The sequence below is a fragment of the Acanthochromis polyacanthus genome, chromosome 10, assembly GCF_021347895.1.
Source record: "Acanthochromis polyacanthus isolate Apoly-LR-REF ecotype Palm Island chromosome 10, KAUST_Apoly_ChrSc, whole genome shotgun sequence".
NCBI lineage: Eukaryota > Metazoa > Chordata > Actinopteri > Pomacentridae > Acanthochromis > Acanthochromis polyacanthus.
This window is the reverse complement of record NC_067122.1, coordinates 30,016,833-30,037,830: the sequence shown is the minus strand read 5'-3', so window position 1 is coordinate 30,037,830 and position 20,998 is coordinate 30,016,833. Positions and strand designations below refer to the sequence as shown.

The window sequence follows — 20,998 nt, the reverse complement described above, 5'->3', positions numbered from 1 at the left end:
AACAGCCCGTCATTTTTCAGGTATTTAGGAAGCAAAAAAGACCTAGAATTACTTTCTGTGGTGTAAACAACGTTAACAGGAAAACCCGGCGTTCATGAATAGGAAACGAAATGGCGCCCATAGATCACATGACCAAAATTTTTTGGACCCTTCATGTCGCCACTCTGGTAATATAGGGACTCTACCTGTGCCCTGCTGTCTCCTATCTCTTGTATTGAAGAGGAACGAACTGCACATGTTAAAGTTATAACGAGAGTCAATGGGAAAGATGAGTGCGCCCCCGGCCGGATATATGTCCACTATTAGTAACTGTAGACAACGTTGGACGTTTCTAATCTGACTTTTTATTACAAATTATACATTTTAGTAACTCTCTACAGGCTCTATTATCCATTTTGCTTGTTAAAAACATAGGATATACATGTAAATGTAATTTTAAAAACGTTTTATTAAAGGAAGGGCTGTGACTCTACATGATGTGAGACAGAGGGGGTGGCGCCCTAGCGCCCTCTATTGACCAGCCGCCCCTGCTGTGATTGCATTTACCGTAAGATATTAATTACTGTAAATCACAAGACAGGTACTGTGATTAAGTTTACAGTAAGCTTACTGTAAAACATACTGCAGAAACTTACTACCAATTGCTGCCAGCTAGTTACTGGACATTTTATGGTAAGCTTTTTACAGTGTAGGTTTGGTGTTCTTGGGATTAAAAGTCACTTTTTTGTCATTTATTCTGAGACATTCAGTTCATTTTACTTCCACAGATTCAGTGTCTGCTGCCTCCATCACTCCGATTGTGTTTCTTGTATTCCACTTTGACTGTGCCAACAAACATGCCATTTTCACTCTCACTTTCCTTCCGTGCTGGTACTGCTGCCCTGGGGATTTACACATCTTGGCAAAATGATTTTTTTTTGTGGCACAATTTACATGTTTGGCCTATGGCAGGACATTTCTTCGTTCCGTGTTTAAAGCCACATCAGTACATCAGAACAAAACAAGGAATATCAGTAGAAAAATGTAATAAAACAACAAAAAACAAATGGGATAGAGCAAGCATTTAAGCAACACCAGTACAAAATAAAACAACAAACAACTGCAATGGGGATGGTGCAAACAATTGAAGAATATCAACAGAATATTAAAACAAGCAACACAAATGAACAAACAAAAAAACACAATGGGGACCGTACAAACATTTCAGGAACATCAGTTGACAAATAAGTGTTAAGAGACAAGTACTTATTATTAAAAAGTCAACGGTGTCATGTCCCCTCCCTCTCCTGTTCGGCACTCAGCCTAATCACCAGTGGCTGTGACAGAGCACAGCTGCTCTCAATCAGTGATCAGCGCGACATCAAGCCTGACTCTCTCCTCCGCTCCGACGCTGGATTGTTGCACCCCGCACATCACTGTCTGGACTCTGTTTCACCGTGGATTACCTTGCTGGCTCCGTCTTCCCTTGTCACCCCTCCTCCGCTCAGAACCCCCCGGCATCTGCTCCTAGTCTGCCTACCCCGCTGTCCGCACCGCATCCCCGCCACCGGATCGTCAGCTCTGCCTCTGCCCCATCTCCTGACCCCCTGGACATTTGTGAGTCACCTCTTCCCGTTGTTTTGTTCAGTTAGTACCCCACCACGGCCCCGTGCTGTCGCCCTTAGTTTAGTTAACCCCCATGCAGTTCTTTTTCCCTGTGTCTCCCGTTTGGCTTTTCCTCTGTTAATATTACATTAAAATCCCCTCTTTGATTCACCTGCCTGCCTGTTTGCCTGCTTTCATGGGTTCACACCCACTCACTTGTGACAAACGGTTAATGATGACACGAGAAGAAACTGACATTAGATTTTTCTTGTTGTATACAAAGCATTTTTAAAAAAATTTAGTTATTTGTGTTAATATATATTTTATATACTACATAGATGGATAGTTTCTACATATGACTCATCGTAAGCACAAAAACACAGGAGTACGTTATAGGATTGCCAGCAGATCTGTTCCATCCCTTCTCCCCTTGTTCTGTCTCTGATCTGTTCTTGTCTCGGCTTGAACACTTTCTGGTGTAACTCATAGTGGCTTCGTAAAAACGTTACTCGTCTTCTTCTTTGGAGACGGTTTGGGTTTTGGTAGATGTCTGCCAGTGGGTTGAAGCGTGCAGACTATTTTCATGTTGAGTTCACTGAGCACTGCGGTTGCGTGTTTGATCATGGCGTCCACTCTGTGCTCAGGACAGACGTGCAGCTCAATCACAAAATCCGGATCTGAAGAGACCAAAGCAGAGTTTAATCTCTCTGCCACATCTTTGGTGATTAACCGAGTCAAAGAACAAATGTTTGACAATACTTCCCAGCCGATTTTTTTTTTTTTTTTTTTTTTTAAATTAATTATGCTAAGGTTCCCATACCAGAAAATCACTGCAAAAGTTAGAATTGTGTCACGGTTCTAGGGAGGTCTGACCCAAGCAGAGAGCACACCACTAAGGCTGGGTGAAATTAAGTGATTTTTTTTAAATTTTATTTTTATTTTTATTGTTCAAGAAGGTGAATTGTGGAGGGAGGTGAGAGGAACCAGAGTGCGGCGGGTGGTGGTGGATGGATTCCTGGAGGCCGGAGGCAGAGAAGGGCAAGAGCCGGTGGGGGGAACAGGTGTAGGCGGTGTGAGGGACATCAGACGCTGCCACCCTGGGGGGCCGTGATGGTGGATGGGCCAGGCGGCGGCTGGCGTCTAGTGATCTCGTGGGAGAAACGTCGAGGAGAGGAGCCGGAGGGGGGCCAGAGGTGGGTTGAAGTCAGAGAAGGGCTGGGGGATCCGGGAAACGAGCCGAGTCGGGGGTCCAAGGGGGAAGGCTTGGTGCCGACTGAATCCAGGAGGCGTTTGAAGGGATTTCGGGGAGACAGGCAGATCAGACGGGATTCCGGGCAGCTGGGTCTTCTAATGGAGAAGAGAGCAGAAGAGCATGTTAGAATTGCTTATCTCTGAGAATGCCGAGAGAATTAGTGTGACAAGAGAGCAACTGACTGCAGCGTCTAGTTTAATCAATCTGGCAGCATGTGGGAGGATGAGCAGGTTGTGTGTAATCAGCTGACGAGCCACAGCTGCCCGGATCCTGGGAGAGGTGGGTAATCACCTGAGTGAAGGCAGCTGTGAAGCCACACTCCACTCAGGTGCAGCGCTGAGGAGAGCAGAGGGAGAGGAGAGGAAGAGAAAAAGGAGGGAGATGGAGAGGAGAGCAAGAGAGGGAGAGACAAAGGAGGGAGACAAATAGGATGGGGTATTTAGAATGCCAGGCAGGAATAGGATGAGGAGAGGACCCTGACAAATTGACTCAATAAAAGATGAATAAAACATTTTTAAAAGTGAATTGTCAACATTAAAATCCTGTGCTTGTGCTAGCCATTTGCCACTTCGCCATAGGCGAAGCCTTCCTCAGGATGGCGAAGCCATTTTTAGCATGTTTAGCCACGGTGGCGAAGCTAATTTTGCCTAATAAATGTGAAAAAAGGGTTAACTTACAACTTTTTCATAATTTGCCGAGCGACGATCAAAGAAAATAACAAACCGCGTCTCCTTTACTGAAGAGGACTACCGAGTATAACCGGAACGAGCCGAATGCTTCCAATCATTAATAGATGCAAGCTGTCAGGTCTCGTCTCAGCCAATCAGAAAAAAAGCAGAAGCAACCAAGGCTGTTGGGCCAAAAGATGAGGAAGCCCAAGATGAAGAGTTACCCATGGATCTGTCAGTGGCTGGAAAATGTTCAAAGTCATAAACAATTGCAATATCACATAGTGACTGTTTAATCAAAGGCTTTTCTAGTCTGCATTATTTTGTAATACAAATTAGTAATTTCTAGTCTGAGGGATAATTTAAAGACTGAGAGTACTTTCCAGTGATACTTTGTAGTTTTAGAAGAAAGTCATTCTATGGCAAAAATATTTTTGTTTAGATGAATCTCATTAGCTTTTTATCATGAATCTCATCAGGAAAGTAAGATTCAGTACTTTCTAGTCTTAACAAGTATTGAATGAGTATGTATTTTTATGTTACATTGACATGATATATATATATATATATATATATATATATATATATATTTTTTTTTTTTTTTTTTTACAGGAATTGTTGTGCATATTTCTTATTACTTAGAAATAAAAATAGTCCAGATACAAATTGTGTGTGAGTAGCTTTTTTTTAATTAAAATGCTGAAATAAACTGAAGCAATATTGAACATAATTTTTGGCCTCAAAATGCACCAGAATGCAGGAAAAGGACTCCATTTTTTTCAAAATTTCACGCACCGCAGTACAGATACTGAAAAAGTGTGGCTAAACAAAATTCTAGGACTTTAGCCACAGTGGCTAGAGATGAATTTTCCCTAGTGCAAGCACAGAAATCCCTCAGCTTCCTTAAAAAGAATAGTCTCCGGTTGGCTTTTTTGCAGATATAGTCCGTGTAGTACGGTGGCTGACAGGGGCCAACGATCTGCAACTATGCCTCAGTTGAGGAAAACAGCTTCAAGTACAGAAACGATGCAAAATCACAAACTCAAACACAGGTCTAAAAGAGGTACAAAAGAGGAACGTGGTGCAAATGAAATAACGCACTGAAAAAAAAAAACGCGCTGCTGAAAGAGGAACGATGCAAAGGAGAAAATGATCTCCAAACCAAAAAATGATCTGCAAATCAAGTAACGATTTCCAAAACAAGAAACGATCTCCAAAACAAAGAAACAATCTGCAAACTAAAAATTACTTTCTGTAGGACATTTTAGTACACCTAAAATGCTCGTTACTGAACCAGGATAGTGATATTTAGAAGTGATTTTTTTATACAAAAACATGATCTGAAGATTTCAAGCCCATTTATAATCATTTTGTGTTACAAAATCCTGAATCTGTTTACCTGCACTGGTGCTGGGTTGTGCAACATCAACTTGTGCATCAGTAGCAGGTGTCTTCACTTTGACATGCTTTAAAAAAAGTTATGTTTTTGCCACATGCACAGCAAAAGGCATCAGAAGCTCCAAGCACAGATCCACAGAAAGGACAGTACATCTGCAAAAGAAAAAAGACATGGTTTAAGTATGGAGGACTGTAATAAGGGAATCTCTAATAAATTTAGCTTATTTCTCAGGTTAATCTACAAATGCAAATGTGCTGCCTTGCAACGTCTGGTGTAACATACAATAAAATAAACACCACATATGTGGAGCATTATATGTAGTGATACAAACATAATCATAATAAATATACTCGAATGAAAGTCACATTACCGTTCCCGTTGTATTTTTATGCACAGTCGTTCAGGCAAAGACACTGGTTCAGGCAGCTGTCCGTTCCTGTCTCTCTCTCTCTCTCCATCCCATCTGTTACACCGAGAGCGCCCCCTGCTCCGTTCGTAGTGACTGGTAATGCAGCGTTTTTCATTCGGAGATCGTTTCTTGGTTTGGAAATCGTTTTTTAGTTTGCAGATCCTTTCTTGGTTTCGAAATCGTTTCATGTTCTGGAAATCGTTTCTTAGTTTGCAGATCGTTTCTTTGTTTTGGAGATTGTTTCTTGTTTAGGAAATCGTTACTTGATTTGCAGATCGTTTTTTGGTTTGGAGATCGTTTTCTCCTTTGCATCGTTCCTCTTTCAGCAGCGCGTTTTTTTTTTTTTTTTTTCTCAGCGGGTTATTTAATTTGCACCACAATCCTCTTTTGTACCTCGTTTAGACCTGTGTTTGAGTTTGTGATTTTGCATCGTTTCTGAACTTGAAGCTGTTTTCCTGAACTGAGGCGTTTTGGAAAGTTGCAGATCGTTGGCCCCTGTCAGCCACCGTAGTGTTGGCCTCAAAAGTCAGTTTGTCATCCAAGGTAGTGCCCAAATACTTGTACTGGCTTACAATGTCCACAGTTGTACCATTAATGAAAGTGGGCTTTGGGACAGGTGGATTTTTCCAAAAATCGATCAGCATTTCTTCAGTTTTACTGACGTTTAGTTGTAAGCATGACTTATTGCACCATTCAATGAATTTGTCCTTCACAGGGCCTCCTGGTCCTGCAAGAGGCTGACAATAACCGAATCATCTGCAAATTTTACAATGAACCTTGAATCATCTGTGCTCTGACAGTTGTTCATGTACAGCACAAAAAGTAAAGGGGACAAGACACACCCTTGGAGTGAGCCTGTAAAGCATGTCATGGCATCAGACAGGGTGCCATTGACACAAGTTCTTTGTGATGTCATAGTCGGAGTTGACCAGCCAACATATACAGTGGGTACAGAAAGTATTCAGACCCCTTGAAATTTTTCACTCTCTGTGTCATTGCAGCCATTTGCCAAAATCAAAAAAGTTCATTTTATTTCTCATTAATGTACACTCAGCACCCCATCTTGACAGAAAAAAACTGAAATGTAGAATTTTTTGCAAATTTATTAAAAAAGAAAAACTGAAATATCACATGGTCATAAGTATTCAGACCCTGTGCTCAGTATTGAGTAGAAGCACCCTTTTCAGCTAGTACAGCCATGAGTCTTCTTGGGAATGACGCAGCAAGTTTTTCACACCTGGATTTGGGGATCCTCTGCCATTCTTCCTTGCAGAAGGATAACAATGACGTGATTGTCAGCAGGCTGCTGAGGTAGCGTTCACCTGTTGCCATGGTTACTGTGCCGCTATCAGACGCCATGCCGCTTCCTCAATGGGAAATCCTTAACAAATCTGTGGATCCAAACTTTAAGCCACATCACTGTCGAAGTCTAATCACTTGGTCCTTGTGTCATTTCTGACCGACCCTGAAAACTTCATTCAAATCCCTGAATCTGTTTTTGAGTGATGTTGCTAACAGAGGAAGGATTCACACACACTGATCGTCACATAACTCTGCCGTGTTCTTAGGTGGAATAAATAATCTAATTTACCTTCATTCTTTCAGTGCTCTAACGGATCTGGATGCAACAGCTTCCATCATGGTGATTTATGTGGTCTGTTGTCTGATCATTTCAGCCGTTTTAATATGTTTCGTGTTTTTTTTTTTTTTAAAAAGGTGTATCAATCGATGATTTTTTTTTCTTTTTTTGTATTCCACCACAGCATTGCACCGGTGTAAAACAGTTTAGCTCTGCTATGGTGAAGAACATCAGTGATTTAATTGTTTATCACGGTCTTCAGCAGTAATTTTTGTGGGTAAATGAGAGACATTAGTATCGCACATGTCTGCATCTTCAAACCATAAACAAGGAAGTGAATTCGGTGACTTGCATTAGGTTTGCGCTGGTAACTGCTCTGATTGGTGGAACTCACGGGAGGTGGGCCAAAATTGCGAGAAAGTTGCGGTGATTGGACAAAATTGCAAGGCCACACAAAATTTGCGGAGATTGGTTGATTTCACGCGATTGCAACATCGCAAATTCCTGGAGGGACTGATTATTCTAACAGCAAAGGAGAATGACACTTAAACATCAGAAAAATAATAAAATATAGAAAGAAGAAAGTGCAAACATTTAGGAAATATCAGATTTATTTTTTTTTAAATAGTGCAAAGGGTGTAATACTGACGAGTCTGGAGGCGTAAATCTTAAGTGGAACATCATGCTTTACTTTGGCTCGTTCATTAGGCTTACGAACACACAACGCATACACTTCCGTGTTGTCGTATACAAAACTATGGGTGCCTCTTAGGCACTAATCTTAATACATTACATCTGTCTTTTTTCTTCTTTTTTTATATAACTCAACAGTCACCAAACCGTTTCAACTTCAAACATTTCAACTGCCTTAGATTTATATCAGTCTCTTATACCAACAGTCCATCAGACATCTTTAAACCTGATGCAATAAAAAAAACTGTTTAATTGTCGTAAATATACTCAAATCAGTCTCTGTATCTGGATGGCAACCTAACATGTCTACCAGACCTGGTTTGCTGTGAACGTATTTCAGAATGTTCATTTTGCATCCCTGTCCTGTTGACAACAACTGAGTGCTCAGCTGTTTTGTCTGCATCTTCTGCTGTTGTATCAGTGTCTTTCACAGCAAAGTCAGTGTTCAGGTAGGATTCAGCTTCCTGTGCAAGTTGAAAGGTTTTCTCATCAGTTTTAAGCAGATATTTTGTGTTTCTTCTGTACAGTCTCCCATCAGGTGTACTAACCACATAAGATCGTAGTTGTTCATGTTTTTGCAGGACCATGACTGGCTCCCACGCCTCTCCTCTTTGCATTCTGACATTATCACCTGTCTGTAGGTCAGACAATCTCCTGGTTTGCCTGTCAAAGTCAAGTTTTTGCTTCTCCTGCTTGTCTTTTAACTGCTTTCGCACTCCCTTTCGAGCTTTTTTTTTCTTTTTTTTGTGTTTTTTTTTTTCTTTTAGTATTGACATGTTTATATTTTTATAAGGTTCAAACAAATTGTATCATAACATCTTGGAAGAGTAGAAAAACTGCCAAAGTACTGTTCACAACATGTATAAGCTTTACCTTGTAAAAGCTCGAAATAAACTCAAACTCAACTCAACTCAACAGTGCTATCAGGAATAAGCAGTGATTTGGATGTTGGCAGTTTTCCTTTCAGCCGTCACCCCATGAGCAACTGCGCTGGCGATAGACCTACACCTTCCAGGTGTGTTGCGATACTTCAGTACTGAAATATAGGGGTCACCTTTTTCACCTTCAGATTTTTTCAGCAGATTTTTAATTGTCTGTACCGTTCTTTCTGCCTGGCCATTTGATTGGGCGTAGCCAGGACTACATGTAATGTGTCTGAACGCCCAGCTTCCTGTAAAGTCTCTGAACTCAGTGCTGGCATACTGTGGACCATTATCTGAGACGACAGCATCAGGAATGCCATGCCTGCCAAGTTTATTAGAATGTCATTTTCCTTTCCAACATCATGCATTCTCTTAACTAAGCCTTGCTTCACACAAGTGGCTCCTCCCAGTATTGCTGGGACATCTTGTGTGATTTCAAATTCAATTTTGTTCTTGTCCTTTGTACTCACATTTTAGTGATTTCTTTCCCACTGGTGCTATCTTTTGGCCAAAGTATGCAACCAATTTGCTTTTAGTTGCTTCAAGTCTGCCTCTGACATTGAGTGCTTTAAATGTTTTGAATGATATTGTATTACAGTCTGCACCAGTGTCCAGGCCTTACACTGCAAAAACTCTAAATTTTACCAAACTATTTGTCTTATTTTGAGTCGAAATGTCTCATCCCACTCGATTTAAGACAAATTCACTTAGTGACATCTCAGCAAGATGGAGGGACTTGTTTTAAGACAACGCATCTGAAATATCTTGTTAAATCAAACAATCTTGAAACTATCTCGTTCTGAGTTGTAATTTACAAGAAAACTCAAAATAAGTTTAACCCTCGTGTCGTCCTGTGGGTCAAATTGACCCATTTTAAAGTTTGAAAATGTAAAAAAATTAAATTAAATTTCACAGTGAAACTTCTGATGTCCACATTTTCAACATTTTTGGGAAATCTTTGAACATTTTTTGGTGAAAAAAAATGTTAAAAAAGTTTCTTAAGAATATTCACATAAAAATCAATCAAAACCCAGCGATTTTGGTTGATTTTTTTCTGAATGCTCTTAAAGAAAATATCAGAAGTTTTACTGATGTGTGTGTGTGTGTGTGTGTGTGTGTGTGTGTGTGTATATATATATATATATATATATATATATATATATATATAATCACTTTAGATATTTTTAGGATTTTTTGGAAGATTTTTACTCATTTTTAAAAAAAAAATTACAAGAATTTGCTTGCCAAATTTGGGGATTTTTTAAAAATAAAACTTTAAGGGAAACTTTTGAGGAATTATTGAACTTTTCTTCCTGAAGGTTTTGCAAATTTTCAGATATTTGGGGAATTTTTTGCTGATTTTTTTTTAGACAAGGAAACTACTTTTTTGGTGCCTGTACACACGTGGACAAAATTGTTGGTACCCCTCAGTTAAAGAAGGAAAAACCCACAATTCTCACTGAAATCACTTGAAACTCACAAAAGTAACAATAAATAAAAATTTATTGAAAATTAAATAATCAAAAACAGCCATTACTTTTGAATTGTTGATTAACATAATTATTTAAAAAAACAAACTAATGAAACAGGCCTGGACAAAAATGATGGTACCTCTATAAAAGATTGAAAACTATTTGACCAGAGTGACATGATTAACTCAGGTGTGTCATTTAATTGACATCACAGGTGTTTCCAAACTCATAATCAGTCAGTCTGCCTATTTAAAGGGAGACAAGTAGTCACCCTGCTGTTTGGTGAAAAGGTGTGTACCACACTGAACATGGACAACAGAAAGCGAAGGAAAGAATTGTCCCAGGACATCCGAAAAAAAATTATAGACAAACATCTTAAAGGTAAAGGCTATAAGACCATCTCTAAACAGCTTGAAGTTCCTGTGACAACAGTGGCTCATATTATTCAGAAGTTCAAGCCCCACGGGACAGTAGCCAACCTCCCTGGACGTGGCCGCAAGAGGAAAATTGATGACAAATTGAAGAGACGGATCGTTGGAATTGTATCCAAAGAGCCCAGAGCAACCTCCAAAGAAATTAAAGGTGAACTCCAAGGCCAAGGTACATCAGTGTCAGATCGCACCATTCGTCGTTGTTTGAGCCAAAGTGGACTTCATGGGAGACGACCAAGGAGGACACCACTGCTGAAAAAAACTCATAAAAAAGCCAGACTGGAATTTGCAAAAATGCATGTTGACAAGCCACAAAGCTTCTGGGAGAATGTCCTTTGGACAGATGAGACCAAACTGGAGCTTTTTGGTAAGGCACATCAACTCTATGTTCATAGACTCAAAAACCAAGCATATGAAGAAAAGAACACTGTCCCTACGGTGAAACATGGAGGAGGCTCAGTAATGTTTTGGGGCTGCTTTGCTGCATCTGGCACAGGGTGTCTTGAAAGTGTGCAAGGTACGATGAAATCTGAAGACTATCAAGGCATTCTGGAGAGAAATGTGCTGCCTAGTGTCAGAAAGCTTGGTCTCAGTCGCAGGTCATGGGTCTTCCAACAGGACAATGATCCAAAACACACAGCCAAAAACACCCAAGAATGGCTGAGAGAAAAGCGTTGGACTATTCTAAAGTGGCCTTCTATGAGCCCAGATCTGAATCCCATTGAACATATGTGGAAGGAGCTGAAACATGCCATTTGGAGAAGACACCCATCAAACCTGAGACAACTGGAGCTGTTTGCTCATGAGGAGTGGGCCAAAATACCTGTTGACAGCTGCAGAACGCTCATTGACAAATACAGAAATCGTTTAATTGCAGTGATTGCCTCAAAAGGTTGTGCAACAAAATATTAAGTTATGGGTACCATCATTTTTGTCCAGCCCTATTTCATTAGTTTGTTTTTTAAAATAATTATGTTAATCAACAATTCAAAAGTGATGGCTGATTTTGATTATTTAATTTTCAATAAATTTTTAGTTATTGTTACTTTTGTGAGTTTCAAGTGATTTCAGTGAGAATTGTGGGTTTTTCCTTCTTTAACTGAGGGGTACCAACAATTTTGTCCACGTGTGTAAATGATGACAACAGGAGGGTTAATACATCTCACATTAGGAGGTTACATGAAAGCAAAAATCAATTTTTGAGTGAAAAATTACTATTTGTTAGCATGTCTGGCATATTTTAAGACACCTACGCTGCTAAATATCATATCCCTTTTCAAGAAATCTTACTAAGACACTTTTCAGTTGTTCTATTGGCAGATTTTTGCACTTATTTCAAGGTAAAAGTTCCTTGAAATAAGTTTTTTTTTCTTGTTTTGAGAGGGGCATTTTTCCTATGATCTAGCCTGATTTAGCCATTTCTTTACCACTTTTTTGTGTGTTTGTGTCATTGCTTTGATGGAACACCCATCATCTACTCCAAGAATAACCTTCTGTTTTCTGAAAGAATGTGGAGGTAATCTCTGAGGGAAGATTCACTTGCTGCCCAGCAGATAAACTATATAATTACCCATACCAGCATTTTTGGTCTTCTTCTTTTCCTTTCGGCTTTTCCCTTCAGGGGTCGCCACAGCGAATCAATTGCCTCCATCTAACCCTGTCTGCTGCATCCTCTTCTCTCACACCAACTACCTTCATGTCCTCTTTAACCACATCCATAAACCTCCTCTTTGGACTTCCTCTAGGCCTCCTGCCTGGCAGTGGGAAACTCAGCATCCTTCTACCAATATATTCACTCTCTCTCCTCTGGACATGTCTGAACCATCTGAGTCTGGCCTCTCTGACTTTATCTCCAAAGCCTCTAACATGTGCTGTCCCTCTGATGTACTCATTCCTGATCCTATCCATCCTGGTCACTCCCAGAGAGAACCTCAGCATCTTCAGTTCTGCTACCTCCAGCTCTGCCTCATGTCTTTTCCTCAAGGACACTGTCTCCAGACCAAACAACATGGCTGGTCTCACCACAGTTTTGTAAACCTTTCCTTTCATTTTAGCTGAAACTCTTCTATCACACATCACCACCTCTACTTTCACCTTACGCTGCATCTCCCTGTACTCCTGTCTACTCTCTTGAGTCCTCTCAGTCTCCCACTTCTTCTTAGCTAAGCTCTTTCTCTGGATCCACTCCTGCACCTCCTCAGTCCACCACCAAGTCTCCTTATCTCCTTTCCTTCCAGATGACACACCAAGTACTCTCCGACCTGTCTCCCTGATCACATTTGCTGTAGTTGTCCAGTCATCTGGAAGCACCTCCTGACCATCCAAAGCCTGTCTCAACTCTCTCCTGAAAGTCATGCAACACTCTTCCTTTTTCAGCTTCCACCATTTGGTCCTCTGCTCTGCCTTTGCCCTCTTCATCTTCTTCACCACCAGGGTCATCCTACACACCACCATCCTATGCTGTCTGGCTACACTCTCATCTACCACTACCTTGCAGTCACTGATCTCCTTCAGATTACACTGTCTACACAAGATGTAGTCTACCTGTATGCTCCTACTTCCACTCTTATAGGTCACCCTATGTTCCTGCCTCTTCTGGGAGAAAGTATTTACTACAGCCATTTCCATCCTTTTTGCAAAGTCAACCACCATCTGTCCTTCTGTGTTCCTCTCCTGCCCATGACCTCCTTATCATCTCAGTTTCCTGCACCAACATGTCCATTGAAGTCTGCACCAATGACAACTCTCTCACTTCTAGGGATGCTCTGCATCACTTCATCAAGGTCCAACCAGAATTTCTGCTTCTCCTCCAGCTCACATCCTACCTGTGGAGCATACCCACTAACAACATTGAACATCACACCTTCGATTTCTAGCTTCAGGCTCATCACTCGATCTGAAACTCTTTTTACCTCCAGGACATTCCTAACAAACTCCTCCTTCAAGATAACTCCTACTCCATTTCTCTTCCTATCTACACCATGATAGAACAACTTGAACCCTGCTCCTAAACTTCTAGCTTTACTACCTTTCCACCTGGTCTCCTGGACACACAGTTTGTCCACCTTCCTCCTCTGCATCATGTCAACCAGTTCTCTATCTTTTCCTGTCATAGTTCCATCGTTCAAAGTCCCTACTCTCAGTCCTAGACTCTTGGTGTTCCTCTTCTCTCTCTTCCTACGAACACACCTTCCTCCCCTCCTTCTTCGACCAACAGTAGTCCATTTTCCACCGGCACCCTGTAGGTCGACAGCACCGATGGTGGTCGTTGTTAACCCGGGCCTCGACTGATCCGGTATGGAAGTCATACATTTGATCCGCGTGATTGATTTGGCCAAAGCTTTACGTCGGATGCCCTTCCTGACACAACCCTCTGTATTTATCCGGGCTTGGGACCGGCACAATAAGACACTGGCTTGTGTCCCCTTGCGGCTACATTACCAGCATTTTTGGTATTTTAACTATATTTCCATAGTAATACTTATGTGCTCTTACTTAAATCTAAGTAAAAGAATACCTACAGTACCTTGTGGCCATATCTAGTGTCTTGGAACTTCTAAAACTTTCCATGGTTTCTAAGCCTGTGTGTGAAATATCCATACAGAATGTGATGTATGCTATTTTTAAAAGGCAGATGAATAAAAAAGATTAAAGATTCCTTCACAAACTGAGGTAGGCTCACGGTTTAGTGCATGTCAGACTGAGCTTTGATGCAAATATACCAGAACACTGAGCATCAGGCATACATGGATGTGACACACAGTCTGAAGTCATCAGACTGTGTGTCACATCCATGATGTGAAGTGTTGCAGGGAAAAACTTACACAACATACTTTAGGTGCCAGTTTATTTTGAAGCTGGATTCACTGCAGTCGAACAAAACCAAAATGTTGCACGCCACTGTAAATAAATGTCAAAATACTGCCTCAAGAAAAAGAGGAACTTATTGATGTCTATGCTTATTACAGCTCCAGCTTTCACAATTGAAGAAACCTCAGACAGTAATGATGCGTTCAAATGCGACCAGTGGAGGTGGGGTATTTTTATAGGAGAACACAGGTGCACTGGGAAAAAAAAAGCCCCTCTAAAAACAAGAAAAAAAAACATATTTCAAGGAACTTTTACCTTGAAATAAGTGGGGGGAAAAAAATCTGCCAATAGAACAAGTGAAAAAGGTCTTAGTCAGATTTCTTGAAATAAGATATGATATTTAGAATATTGAGATCTTAAAATTAGCTTGGGAAACATATTTTAAGCAATATTTTACCAGGATTGTCAAGCTTAGGTGTCTTAACCCTCCTGTTGTCCTCATTTACGGCACCAAAAATATTGTTTCCTTGTGTGAAAAAAATCCAAAAATTTGTCAAAAAATTCCCCAAATTTATAAAAAAAAATTTGCAAATTTGCACTTATTTCAAGGTAAAAGTTATTTGAAATAAGTTTTTTTTCTTGTTTTGAGAGGGACATTTTTCCAGTCTAACTGCAGTGATTACATTCACCCTTTCCCTGACTTACTACAGTCAGTATAAATACACACTTTGAGATAATAAGCACTTTGGTAGGTTTGACTGCCCTCCACTCAGTATTATTTGCAACTTAGCCATCATCATCATCGTGGTATTTGCTCAGTACACATCAGCTGTCAGTCCAACTGGTTTGATCCACACACAGTGTTCAGGTAGGCTGGATTTGTGAAATGTCTGTAAGTGATGAGAGATGTTTTAAATAAAAATGACATAGTTCAACTGTTATGTGTCACACTGGTCATTTGGTGTCAGCTATTGTGTCTTAACGGCACAAGTCTTCTTTTACACGCTTCAGAAGAATTAAATATACAAAGCATCACTTCTGGTTCGCGGAAGTTTTTTTTTTTTACAGCGAAGCTACAGCTGGCACATAATGTTCAGAACAGCCCGTGAGTAACACTTTCATGAACTGGCAGGAAGTTGAATCACTGCTGTATTTTAAACACAGAGCAGTAAATATGACATTTAGTCTTGAGAAATGTCACGATTCTTTTATTTTTTTGTATTATTTCTTTGGCAGCCTATTCCTGCAATGGAGAAATCAACCTTTCCAAATGCGAGTCACGTGCAGGACGACTTGCAGCACGCTCCACTTATAGGGAATATTAAAGGATTAAAAAGAAAAATCCAGATTCTGCTTTGGAAAAAAGGAATGTATTTGCGTCAAAGCTCAGCAGTGACATGCAGTGAACAGTGAATCTACCTCAGTTTGTGAAGGAATGTGTTTATCTACCTTTCAGTGGTAGTATGCATCCTATCTGCACCATGAACATTTCACTCACATGTTGTTGCTTGAATTGTATTCTGTGCTATATACTGTTAAGTTGTACTTACTTTTCAGGTAGTTATTTCCATTTGCTCTTTGCATTTGTTGTACTTTAAAGCAAGAAATAGGACACTTTCCCACTCAAAGCTAATAATGTAATTGAGCAGTAAGGAGCCACAGATGGATAAAAAAATTAAAGAAGAAATACATCATGGTCCAATTAAACGGTCAACACTTGATCGTACTCTGTGGCATGTATGAAATACTGAGTAGCTAACTAACTGTGATTTTATATGACAATGGTAAGAAGAAAAGACATGAGACTTTGAAAGAGGGTTCATTGTTGATGCACAAATGGCAGGAGCTTCAGTCACAAAGAACAATTAGCTCCTGAGTGTTTCCACAGAACGATGACTAAACTGACATCTGCATTTAGATCCATCAGTGAAAATGTTACTCTACATTTGAAGAATGTGATGCATTAACGTGATGTGCAATGGAAGCTTTTTCATTACATATTGCACTGGCTGATGAGCAAACTCAACCAGCTGTTCCTCAGGATAATGTCAGTGCAGGACATGACGAATGTACCTTAACAGTCACCACATTTCAACCCAACTGAACACATACAGTATGGGAGATTTCTGGACCAGCATTATCGACTTTACTCCCTACCCCCATCATCAAAACATCAACTGAGCAAATATCTTCTGGAGGAATGTCGTTCGTCCCTCCAGTAGACCTCCAGAGACTTGGAGAATCAATAGCAAGGAACACTGAAGCCATTCTGGCAGCACCCAACACAATACTGTGACACTTCAATGTTGAGTTTTCCTTTCATTTGTAACCCATCTGTACATACTGTATATAATGTATGCACAATAATTAAGGTTTGTTGGTTGTTTGTTCTCAGCTGAGACTTTAAAAAAAAAAAAAAAAAGATTTGCTTTACAGTTAACAGGCTTTAGTGGATGAGTTCCAGTTGTATTTACACTGATCAGGCATAACATTATGACCACCTGCCTAATACTGTGTTGGTCCCCCTTATGACATCAAAAATGCTCTGAACCATTGGGTCTGGACCAGAGGACTTCTCATGGTGTCCTACAGGGTCTGGGCCAGGTCGTTGGCAGTTAATCATTTGGGTACTTTGGGTTGTGCAATGGGCTGTCTGGAAATCAAATTTGTTCCATTGCATCCTTTTGAAGCTTGATCAGAATGGTGTCTTGGAAGTTTGAAGGTCAAATCAACGTCTTGGACGATTGTCATGTTCCTCAAGATGTTCCTGATTGTTTGATGTTTTTGCGATGCGGTTGCATTTCCCGGGTGGATAGGCCACTGACATTTGGTGTGCTTGTTCTGGATGCCAAAATCCAAGGTTTCCAGCAGAACACCTCATAGTACCAATATGATCAATGTTATTCACTTCACCTGTCAGTGGTCATGATGTTGCGGCTGATCGGTGTATAATTTCCTTGTAGGGGAACTCAGTTGTGGTGGTCAATCGTGACACAACCCAAGAAAAACACAGAGCGATGTAAAAGAGAGAGGTAGTGTAATTTCTTCTCTTGCATTACATCCATCTGGTACCTGTAGTTAAAGTTATAGCCAGAATGTAGATTTTTTTCACAGCTGAAAAGTCAAAACAAGCTGTAATGTGTAGAGAGATATAAGGACAGGAGTGAAAGTAAGCCGGAATGGTCCAATACTGCATTCCGGCAAAAGATCTGGTGACGGAACGCAGTACCGGGAGCGATATTTTTTTTCATAGGATAGATCCGGGAATCTCATAAATATTCATAGTCTCCTGTTATCTTATTGGTCCGTTTTCATGACAGTAGGTCCGCTCTGTCTTTGTTCCATCCAGCCGGGCCTTGCCCCGCTGCGCACCGTGCTCTTTAATGGAGAGAAGGTGCTGCCAAACTCCATGAAAAGTAAGCCACAATTTAGTAACGTCTTGCTTGCCATTAAATTTTCGCTTGTACAACACAGCAAAGTGTGTTTCTTTTAGCTGTTAAGACCCACTCTACAATTCGGGGGTCATGAAATAAAACCAATGAGAATTTTTAAAAACATTTTAAGATTGCGCTGGCCGTTCTTGGAACAAAGTTGAAACCAGTCGGAGAAGGTGGCAAAGAACATTGCGTATAACTAAGCTACATAAGTCAGGATTTTATCAGAATAATACGTTTTTTCAAGAAGTAGACGTCGCCGAAATAAAGAGTGATTGATATCCAATAGTACAAGTTGTGAAGTCGTGTCATACGGTCTGTGATATTTATCCTTTATCGAAAACTCTTCTAAACTGTCAAAAAAATCAACGCAGTTCAAACGTAGGGGAGCACATACACGTTTGTCACCGACAATAATCTCAGTTGAAAACGCCTTGTTGATACCTGCTTCTGTCACAGCTTACTTCTGTCATACTAAAATTATTTGGTACTCTACTTCAGTTTTTTAAAATGTTAATGCTCAAGAAAAACATTGACCTCAATCTAGACGTACTTGACTAAACTGTGTTGATCATGCAATCCCCATGATTTCATTGTTCATATAAACTAAACTAAATAATTCTAAATCTATTATCATTTAGAAGGTGATCCAATTCCCACATAGTGTCCTCCAGATGAGACCAACTCAGGTCTGTACACAGGCTTTATCATAAATGAGTTACATGAGAATTAATTTTCCTTTGTTTACAACTATATGCCTCTTTGTCCAACCATCTGTAGTAAGCATATACACTGAAGAGCCCTTGGACTGTGGATTGGTTCCTGCTGAGACTGACTCAGGTAAAGACAACCAAGCATGGATACACTATTAAAACATTCTTATAACAGTGTTGTTGACGTGAAGTGAAGTGAAGTGAAGTGAAGTGAAGTGAAGTGAAGTGAAGTGAAGTGAAGTGAAGTGAAGTGACGTGACGTGACGTGACGTGACGTGACGTGATCTGTAAGATGATTTATTGTCTGGTGATTTATTGAAGCCTAGCTGTCTTAGGAACATAGGTACAAGATACTTCACTTGTATGTAAAATGAATGTTTCAAAAGTATGTCAGTGTCAGCAGAATTATGTTTATAATTCAGATTTATAATCACCATGGATTTTTAGTAATAATATAAACTTGTCAAGTCATTCCTCTGATGCAATCTGTTTTTTAATGTTACTTTAAGGAACATCTGGGCTTGAGGAGGAGTTGATGCAGTTTTTGACTTACTACAAAAGAAGCTGCGAGATGACCCAAGCTTCCAAGCACCTGTGGCAGTCTTCGTCTCCATCTTCAAAACAATAAAAACAGACAGTTCCCTGCTGTCAGCTCTCTCAACTTTTGGCAAGAGCCCAGTCATCAGACCCAGGGGCTACTTTCAAACAACTACCCAAATTGGGGTACAACCCACTGCTGTAGCCCAGAGAAAGGTGGGGCAAGGTGGGAGAAGGGCTCTGACATCAGGGCGGCCCACAAAGGCATCAGCAAGGGAGCACCCATATTACAAAACAAGGAGAAAGAGGAGTGCTCCTCACTGTCTTGCCCACTGTGTGCAGGAGAACATGTCACTAGGTGGAACACACTAGTTTAGCTGTGTTTAATTCATTAAAGGTTTGTTTATTTTAATGTACTGTTATCAATATGTTGTGTAAAATGTTTGCTAAAGCTTTATTAGAACAGGGTCACGTGAATAAAAAGTTTTGCCATTTGTAATAGTAGTGCTGATTTCAACCCTCAAATCGTTGTCCGTGAAAAAGTCAGATAGTGATGTTTGACTTTTCCACAGACAACGATGACCCCAGCACATTGATTGTAAAATATTTCTTGTAACTTTATTAGAACTTGATAAAAGGTTCTTGAATGAATGGACTTTAATACACTGTTAATACACAAAATACATTTATTTTTAATACAGTGTTATATAATGTGTTTACATCATTAAATACTGATGTTCAAATTCCACGAACCCACATATTTATATGACATTATGCATAATAGAAAAGAGAACAGCAGATGACTGACATGACATGCTCCGCACGCAGATTCACCTCGAATCACGGAAGTGCCTTCATCACTCGGATTACCAGCCAATCACGAGGCTCCTTCATCAGCCGGCTCATTAATATTTATGAGTTTACTGTATTTTCAAGTGTTATTAATTCCTACCTATTCCATTGGCCTACAGTAAAATATTAATATGTTTTTATTTGTTTGTGTTTTAACTTTGCTATTTTAAAATGCATGAAGTTAGAGCGAGACGAGGGTTTTGGTAATAGTACCGGCAAAAATTTCAAACTACTTTCACCCCTGCTGGCGACCTGTCCAGGGTGTCCCCTGCCTTCGGCCGAGTCAGCTGAGATAGGCTCCAGCACCCCCCGTGACCCCAGTGAGGATAAAGTGGTGTATAGAGAATGGATGGATGGACATGTTAGAAACAAAATTATGTGACATTTTAATTTTGAGACTAATGGAAGACAGACAGGACTTCAGTTTCTCTTAAGGATTTGGAGAGAGCTGTAGGAGAAGTAAAGAAGGGGAAGTTCATACGTCAGGTGGCAGATGAAGATCGACAGAATGACTTTTAAGCCCATCAGGTCATACATGAACAAATGGAGACAGATCTTACATTATATGAGGTGTAAAATTTCTACACCAGTGTTTCAGCATTTTACATTTACCCAAACCCATTCATTGTGTGCTTTCTTTACCGTAAATATGACAGTTAAATGTTTAAAAAATAACTACATTACATATTTGCTTCATTGCATTTGTTTATTCTTTTTTGAAAACTTTATATATAAGGTTTTTGGTTTTTTGGATACAGAATAGAAAGACAACAAAACGGAATGTAACAAAGAACATTAAATCAGACCCTCCCTCAAAAAGTAAATAAATAAATACAAAAATACAAACACAAAATATAAAAAGTATATACAAAGAAAAAACAAACAACCAAACAATCAAAAAAAAAAAGTGGAAACCAAATGCAATAAGACAGCATAAAAATAAATTACAATGTCATATTCAATGTTTCCTTTGCATAATCAATAAATTTCTGCCAAACATCAAAAAAACATTTATTTCCTCCATTAAGAGTGTATCTAATATTTTCAATTTTCATATAGTAGAAGATATCTTTGATCCACTGCGAATGACATGGAGGTAGTGGGTTTTTCCAGTTCAGTAGAATGAGCCTGCGAGCCAAGAGTGTACAACAGGCCAGAAAATTCTGTTGGTGTTTATTGAAGTTACATGAGTTGGGGTTAACACCGAAAAGGGCTAATATTGGACATGGCTCTAAAGGCGCC

The 20,998-nt window shown here is 39.9% G+C and overlaps 1 long non-coding RNA gene across 1 annotated transcript; it reads left to right on the top strand.

The window, feature by feature from the left end:
• Nucleotides 1–11,499: 11,499 nt before the first annotated feature.
• On the top strand, nt 11,500–20,675 carry LOC127535691 (uncharacterized). Its single transcript, XR_007944547.1, has 2 exons — nt 11,500–18,494; nt 18,877–20,675. It is a non-coding gene; the product is annotated as an uncharacterized LOC127535691 (long non-coding RNA).
• The last annotated feature ends 323 nt before the right edge of the window (nt 20,676–20,998 follow it).